Source organism: Triticum urartu, chromosome 5A, assembly GCF_056163025.1.
Source record: "Triticum urartu cultivar PI428250 chromosome 5A, HENAU_Tu73, whole genome shotgun sequence".
NCBI classification, from domain to species: Eukaryota; Viridiplantae; Streptophyta; class Magnoliopsida; order Poales; family Poaceae; genus Triticum; species Triticum urartu.
In genome coordinates, this window is record NC_141877.1 from 338,907,977 (window position 1) to 338,917,354 (window position 9,378).

Sequence of the window (9,378 nt, forward strand, 5' to 3'; positions counted from 1 at the left end):
TTACTTGAACAAGCATCCCACTTATGATTAACCTCTATTGCAAGCATCCGCAACTACAACAAAAGTATTAAGGTAAACCTAACCATAGCATGAAACATATGGATCCAAATCAGCCCCTTACGAAGCAACGCATAAACTAGGGTTTAAGCTTCTGTCACTCTAGCAACCCATCATCTATTTATTACTTCCCAATGCCTTCATCTAGGCCCAAATAATGGTGAAGTGTTATGTAGTCGACGTTCACATAACACCACTAGAGGCTAGACAACATACATCTTATCAAAATATCAAACGAATACCAAATTCACATGACTACTCATAGCAAGACTTCTCCCTTGTCCTCGGGAACGAACGTAATTACTCATAAAGCATATTCGTGTTCATAATCAGAGGGGTAATGATATGCATATAGGATCCGAACATATGATCTTCCACCAAATAAACCAACTAGCATCAACTACAAGGAGTAATCAACACTACTAGCAACCTACTAGCACCAATCTCGAACTTTGAGACAAGAATTGGATACAAGAGATGAACTAGGGTTTGGAGATGAGATGGTGTTGGTGAAGATGTTGATGGAGATTGCCCTCTCCTGATGAGAGGAGCGTTGGTGATGATGATGGTGATGATTTCCCCCTCCCGGAGGGAAGTATCCCCGGCAGAACAGCTCTGCCGGAGCTCTAGATTGGATCCGCCAAGGTTCCGCCTCATGGCGACGGAGTCTCGTCCCGAAAAGTTCCTTTTTATTTTTTTCTCATCGAAAGACCTCATATAGGAGAAGATGGGCGTCGGAGAGCCACCAGGGGGCCCACGAGGTAGGGGGGCGTGCCCTAGGGGGAGGGGCGCCCCCACCCTCGCGAGCAGGGTGTGGGCCCCCTGGCCTTCATCTCTGGCGAGGATTTTTCTTTATTTATTTTAAGATGTTCTGTGGAGTTTCAGGACTTTTGGAGTTGCACAGAATAGGTCTCTAATATTTGCTCCTTTTCCAGCCCAGAATTCCAACTGCCGGCATTCTCCCTCCTTATGTAAACCTTGTAAAATAAGAGAGAATAGCCATAAGTATTGTGATATAAAGTGAAATAATAGTCCATAATGCAATAAATATCGATATAAAAGCATGATGGAAAATGGACGTATCATACGACAACCCTGTCCTGGAAATCGTGTTGTTAGACAATGGTGAACCTTCGAACTGTGAAGAAGCGATGGCGGGCCCGGATTCCAACAAATGGCATGAAGCCATGAAATCTGAGATAGGATCCATGTATGAAAACGAAGTATGGACTTTGACAGACTTGCCCAATGATCGGCAAGCCATAGAAAATAAATGGATCTTTAAGAAGAAGACTGACGCGGATGGTAAAGTGACAAGTTCAAGGCTCGGCTTGTCACTAAGGGTTATTGACAAGTTCAAGGGGTTGACTATGATGAGACCTTCTCACCCGTAGCAAAGCTGAAGTCCGTCCGAATCATGTTAGCAATTGCCGCATTCTATGATTATGAGATATGGCAAATGGATGTCAAAACGGCATTCCTTAATGGTTTCCTTAAGGAAGAATTGTATATGATGCAGCCGGAAGGTTTTGTCGATCCTAAGAATGTTGACAAGGTATGCAAGCTCCAGCACTCAATCTATGGGCTGGTGCAAGCATCTCAGAGTTGGAACATTCGCTTTGATGATATGATCAAAGCGTTTGGGTTTATGCCGACTTATGGAGAAGCCTGTGTTTACAAGTAAGTGAGTAGGAGCTCTGTAGCATTTCTCATATTATATGTGGATGACATACTATTGATGGGAAATGATATATAATTTTTGGAAAGCATAAAGGCCTACTTGAATAAGTGGTTTTCAATGAAGGACCTTGGAGAAGCTGCTTACATATTAGGCATCAAGATCTATAGAGATAGATCGGGACGCCTCATTGGTCTTTCACAAAGCACATACCTTGACAAGATATTGAAGAAGTTCAATATGGGTCAGTCCAAGAAGGGGTTCTTGCCTGTATTACAAGGTGTGAAATTGAGCACGGCTCAATGCCCGACCTCAGCAGAAGATAGAGAAAAGATGTGTGTCACCCCCTATGCCTCAGCCATAGGGTCTATTATGTATGCCATGCTGTGTACCAGACCTGATGTGAACCTTGCATAAGTTTGGTAGGGAGGTACCAATGTAATCCCGGCATGGAACACTCGACAGCGGTCAAGAATATCCTAAAGTACTTGAAAAGGACTAAGGATATGTTTCTCGTTTATGGAGGTGACGAAGAGCTTGTCGTAAAGGGTTACGTCGATGCTAGCTTCGACACAGATCTGGATGACTCCAAGTCACAAACCGGATACGTGTACATTTTGAATGGTGGGGCAGTCAGCTGGTGCAGTTGCAAGCAAAACGTCGTGGCGGGATCTACATGTGAAGCGGAGTACATAGCAGCCTCGGATGCAGCACAGGAAGCAGTCTGGATGAAGGAGTTCATCACCGACCTAGGAGTTATTCCCAATGCGTCAGGCCCAATGACTCTCTTCTGTGACAATACTGAAGCTATTGCCCTTGCCAAGGTGCTCAGGTTTCACAAGAAGACCAGGCATATCAAGCGTCGCTTCAACTCCATTCGTGAATATATTCAGGATGGAGGCATATATATTTGTAAAGTGCATACAGATCTGAATGTTGCAGATCCGTTGACTAAACCTCTTCCGCGAGCAAAACATGATCAACACCAGAACTCTATGGTTGTTCGATTCATCACAATGTAACTAGATTATTGACTCTAGTGCAAGTGGGAGACTGTTGGAAATATGCCCTAGAGGCAATAATAAAGTGGTTGTTATTATATTTCTGTGTTCATGATAATTGTCTATTGTTCATGCTATAATTGTATTAACCGGAAACCGTAATACAATGTGAATACATAGATCATAATATGTCAATAGTAATCCTCTAGTTGACTAGCTCGTTGATCAATAGATGGTCATGGTTTCCTGACCATGGACATTGGATGTCATTGGTAACGGGATCACGTCATTAGGAGAATGATGTGATGGACAAGACCCAATCCTAAGCGTAGCACAAGATCGTGTAGTTCGTCTGCTAAAGCTTTTCTAATGTCAAGTATCATTTCCTTGGACCATGAGATTGTGCAACTCCCGGATACCGTAGGAATGCTTTGGGTGTACCAAATGTCACAATGTAACTAGGTGGCTATAAAGGTGCACTACAAGTATCTCCGAAAGTATCTGTTGGGTTGGCACGAATCGAGACTGGGATTTGTCACTCCGTATGACGGAGAGGTATCTCTGGGCCCACTCGGTAATGCATCATCATAACAAGCTCAATGTGACTAAGGAGTTAGCCACGGGATCATGCGTTACAGAATGAGTAAAGAGACTTGCTGGTAACGAGATTGAACGAGGTATAGAGATACCGACGATCGAATCTCGGGCAAGTAACATACCGATGGACAAAGGGAATTGTATACGGGATTGATTGAATCCCCGACATCGTGGTTCATCCGATGAGATCATCATGGAACATGTGGGAGCCAACATGGGTATCCAGATCCCGATGTTGGTTATGGGCCGGAGAGATGTCTCGGGCATGTCTGCATGGTTCTCGAACCCGTAGGGTCTACATACTTATGGTTCGCTGATGCTAGAGTTGTTATGGGAAATAGTATGTGGTTGACGAAGGTTGTTCAGACTCTTGGATGAGATCCCAAACGTCACGAGGAGTTACGGAATGGTCCGGAGGTGAAGATTTATATATGGGAAGTCCAGTTTCAGTCGCCGGAATGGTTTTGGGGGTTATCGGTATTGTACCGGGACCACCGGAAGGTGTGCGAGGGTCCACCGGGTGGGGCCACCTGCCCCGATGGGCCTAGTGGGCTGAACAAGGGAGGGAACCAGCCCCTGGTGGGCTGGTGCGCCCCCCAAGGGGCCCAAGGTGCCTAGGGTTGGGAAACCCTAGGGGTGGGGGCGCCTCCCACATGCTTGGGGGCAAGTTACCCCCCCCCCCCTTGGCCGCCCCCCTTGTAGATGGGATCTGGGGGGCGGCCCCCTCTCCCCTTCCCCTATAAATGGTGGGGATGGGAGGTTTGCCACACCCCTTCCCTTGGTGCATCCCTCCCCCTCTCCAGCACCTCCTCCTCCGTAGCGCTTGGCGAAGCCCTACCGGAGAACCACGAGCTCCATCACCAGCACACCGTCGTGCTGCCGGAGTTCTCCCTCAACTTCTCCTCTCCCCTTGCTAGATCAAGAAGGAGGAGACGTCCCCGGGCTGTACATGTGTTGAACGCGGAGGCACTGTTGTTCGGTGCTTAGATCGGAATTGACCGCGATCGGAATCGCTGCGTGTACGACTCCACCAACCGTGTTCTTGCAACACTTCCGCTTAGCGATCTTTAAGGGTATGAAGATGCACTCCCTCTCTCTCATTTCTAGCCTCTCCTAGATTGATCTTGGTGACACGTAGGATTTTTTTTGAATTATTGCTACGATCCCCTTCAAGAGGATCCATTGGAATGCCAACACGGTGACACCGAACATTCAAGCAAATGTTACGTTGCATTAAGATATAAAAAAGTCAGTTTCAGCCAACCACAAAGTACAACAGACCACATGGACATTCGATAAATACTCACATTTTCCCAAGATTTGGATAATTTATGTTGGCTATGCGGCATCCATAATAAATCAGTGAAACACTAACTTGTATTCATTTCAGTACCCTATTACAAGATAAAGGAACATTTAAGCAGTTCAAGTGAAATACCATGTCAATCATTTGCATTTATTCTTCAAAATACTACACTAGATGAACCTTAATTAGTCATGTTCTGTCATTGAGACTTGTGCTTGTCAAACAACTGAAAATTAGTAAAGTTGCATCATCAAGAATAGCAATCAATTACTCTCAACTTCTTACAAGGATCATGTTACACTCATGAAATTTCAGGAATACACATTATTTTGGTTTGATGCAGTATCAGTATCAATCTATCAATCACAAAAAGAGACAAGTAACGATATAAATAAATGAGATTTGCTAGCATCTACTGTAGTGTGCCATTCAATTGGAGATCAGGAAGAGTCGTATACCAATTTCAGAGAAAAATATAGTGCCTACATGTGGTGCTCTCCTGCGGGCAACGATTGACGTTGCGAGGCTTGCTGGGACGAGGAACGGACCAGATGTGGACACTGCGGTAGAGAGACGAGAGATGGGTCGTCACGTCCGCCGGACTCGCCGCAGTGGCGCAACCTAGTCAGGTGGTGGACGAGGGGATGAGGCAGAGGTGGGAGGCTGCCATGAGGTGGTGCGCGAGGGAATGACACAAAGGCGGCCTTGAGGAGGTGAGAGAGAGATGAGGTGGAGGGCAGAGGCGGCCGGGGAGAGGCGGTGGTCGGCGCCGGAGGCGGCCGAGGAGAGGCAGAGGGCGGCGGCGGTGGCGGCCGTGGAGAGGAGGCCAGGGGAGAAAACGCCCAAACCAGAGTCAACCGGCTACTAGGTTGTGAGTGGGGCCAACCTAACTGTGGACGGGGTTGATACTAGCGTCCATCTCTAGACATCAATTGTACTAGCGTCCGTTCCTGGACGCTATAAGGCCCAGCGTCCATACTATTTCTCAAATTTGTAATAATCGTTTCCCAGTTTTGTAATTACGTGATTATTAATTATTATTGATAAAAAATCAGAGCATACACCATATTTTCGGAGTATTTCATCTTAAGTAAGCTGAGGGCCACGGCTTGTGCGTTCATTCTTCGGTTGTCGGTGGTTCTCGGCCTGGCCTGTGAATGATAGGTTGACGTGGTGAGCACTATCCAGGACACCGTCAAGCCGACCCGAACAACTTTCTGCAAGATCATCCTTGTACCCAAGCTGGAGTGCATGCTGATGCCACTTGAGTTCACCAAGCACTTGGCCATCATCCCAGAGGAATCCGTGCTTAGGACAAACGCCGACTATGCATGGAGGGTGACAGTCTGGACGATTGATGACCCACAAGTATAGGGGATCTATCGTAGTCGTTTCAATAAGTAAGAGTGTCGAACCCAACGAGGAGCAAAAGGAAATGATAAGCGGTTTCCAGCAAGGTATTCTCTGCAAGCACTGAAATAAGTAGTAACAGATAGTTTTGTGATAAGATAATTTGTAACGAGCAACAAGTAACAAAAGTAAATAAGGTGCAGCAAGGTGGCCCAATCCTTTTTGTAGCAAGGACAAGCCTGGACAAACTCTTATAAGATGTAAAGCGCTCCCGAGGACACATGGGAATATCGTCAAGCTAGTTTTCATCACGTTCATATGATTCGCGTTCGGTACTTTGATAATTTGGTATATGGGTGGACCGGTGCTTGGGTGCTGCCCTTACTTGGACAAGGATCCCACTTATGATTAACCTCTATTGCAAGCATCCGCAACTACAACAAAAGTATTAAGGTAAACCTAACCATAGCATGAAACATATGGATCCAAATCAGCCCCTTACGAAGCAACACATAAACTAGGGTTTAAGCTTCTGTCACTCTAGCAACCCATCATCTACTTATTACTTCCCAATGCCTTCCTCTAGGCCCAAATAATGGTGAAGTGTCATGTAGTCGACGTTCACACAACACCACTAGAGGAGAGATAACATACATCTCATCAAAATATCGAACGAATACCAAATTCATGTGACTACTAATAGCAAGACTTCTCCCATGTCCTCAGGAACAAAAGTAACTACTCACAAAGCATAAACATGTTCATAATCAGAGGGGTATTAATATGCATATAGGATCTGAACATATGATCTTCCACCAATTAAACCAACTAGCATCAACTACAAGGAGTAATTAACACTACTTGCAACCTACTAGCACTAATCCCAGACTTGGAGACAAGAATTGGATACAAGAGATGAACTAGGGTTTTGAGATGAGATGGTGCTGATGAAGATGTTGATGGATATTGCCATATCCCGATGAGAGGAGCGTTGGTAATGATGATGGCGATGATTTCCCCCTTCGGGAGGGAAGTTTCCCCAGCAGAACAGCTCCGCCAGAGGCCTAGATTGGTTCCTCCAAGGTTCTGCCTCGTGGCGGCGGAGTTTCGTCCGAGAAGATGGCTTATGATTTTTTCCCCATCGAAAGACTCCATATAGCAGAAGATGGCCACCGGAGGGCCACCAGGGGACCCACGAGGTAGGGGGCGCGCCCAGGGGGGTAGGGCCTACCCCCACCCTCGTGGGCAGGGTGTGGCCCCCCTGGTGAAGTTCTTGCTCTCAATATTTTTTATATATTTGGAAAACATCTTCCGCGAAGTTTCAGGACTTTTGGAGTTGTGTAGAATATGTATCTAATATTTGCTCCTTTTCCAGCCCAGAATCCCAGCTGCCGACATTCTCCCTCTTTATGTAAACCTTGTAAAATAAGAGAGGATAGACATAAGTATTGTGACATAATGTGTAATAACAGCCCATAATGCAATAAATATCGATATAAAAGCATGATGCAAAATGGACGTATCAACTCCCCCAAGCTTAGACCTCGCTTGACCTCAAGCGAATAGCCAAAATCGAAAAATATGTCCACATGTTTAGAGATAGAGGTGTCGATAAAAATAAAATACGGACATGAGGGCATCATGATCATTCTTAGAACAACAACTTATATAATTCTTGTCATATGATCTCTAATGCTAGAGTAATAATTCAATCACAATATCAAGTATGAATTGTAAACTTCATTGAAAACTAACAAACTACAATCTCAGTCATTGAAGCAATTGCAATTTATCATAACATAGGAAAGAGTCAATGTATAAGAGCTTTTCAGCAAGTCCACATACTCAACTATCATATAATCTTTCACAATTGCTGACACTCACACAATACTTATGGGTATGGAGTTTTAATCGGACACAGAGAAAGATAGGGGATTATAGTTTTTGCCTCCCAACGTTTTACCTCAAGGGTAATGTCAACAGTAATAGTTCATGAAAACTCACATCCAATTAGCCATATATACCAGGATCTTTCCAACATATTGTGCTTGCCAAAGGATAAAATGTAAAAAGGAAGGGTGAAGATCACCATGACTCTTATGCAATGTAGGAGATTAAAGTAAAAGATAGGCCCTTCGCAGAGGGAAGCCGAGGTTGTCATGCACTTTTATGGTTGGATGCACAAAATCTTAATGCGAAAGAACATCACTTTATATTGCCACTTGTGATATGGACCTTTATTATGCAGTTTGTCGCTTTTATTACTTCCATATCACACACTCGTATAAAGCTTATTTCCTCCACACCAATCAATCATACATATTTAGAGGGCAATTTTTATTGCTTGCACCGATGACAACTTACTTGATGGATCTTGCTCAATCCATAGGTAGATATGGTGGACTCTTATGGCAAGACTGGTTTAAGGGTATTTGGAAGCACAAGTAGTATCTCTACTTGGTGCAATGAATTTGGCTAGCATGAGGGGGAAAGGCAAGCTCATCATGTTGGAAGATCCAAGACAATATAATTTATCTCAGATGTAAGAAAACATAACCCATTACGTTGTCTTCCTTGTCCAATGTCAACTCTTTAGCATGTCATATTTTAATGAGTGCTCACAATCATAAAAGATGTCCAAGATAGTATATTTACATGTGAAGACCTATCTTTCTTTATTACTTCCTATTAATTGCAACGATGACCAAAACTATGTTTGTCAACTCTCAACAACTTTTATTCATCATACTCTTTCTATGTGAGCTCATTACTCTCCATAAGACTCATATGATCTCTTTGTTTCTTTTTATTTCTTTCTCTTTTCTTTTATTCATTTAGGATCATGGCAAAATAATCAAGCCCTTGACTCAACACTAATCTTTATTATATAGCTCACGGACTTGATTACATAGAAGGATAATAAAGCAAAACTCACAACTAAATCATACTACGAACTTTTATTCTACTAGATCAAGATATTATCAAAAGGATCGAACTAAGAAAAATTATAAAGATAAATGTGATGATGATACGATACCGGGGCACTCCCCCAAGCTTGGCAGTTGCAAAGTGGAGTGCCCATACCCAGGTGATTATGTCTCTTTTGTTGGTGAGGAAGGTGGAGTTGTTGATGATGGATAGTCGCACATCGAGCGTAGGAGGTCTTCTAACTTGCGGATAATGCCCTTGAGTGCGATGATATGCTCCTTCAACAAAATATTTTCACGTGTGAGATACTTATTTTGTATACGAGCCAACTCAATCATCTTGAAAGCTTCGATTTCCGTTGGGGTAAGAAGATTGTGATCCAGTGGAAGGGTGTCTTCTGTTGCTGGAAATTGGTCCTCCATGGCCTTCTTGATCCCTTCATCCTTGTTGATATCCATAGG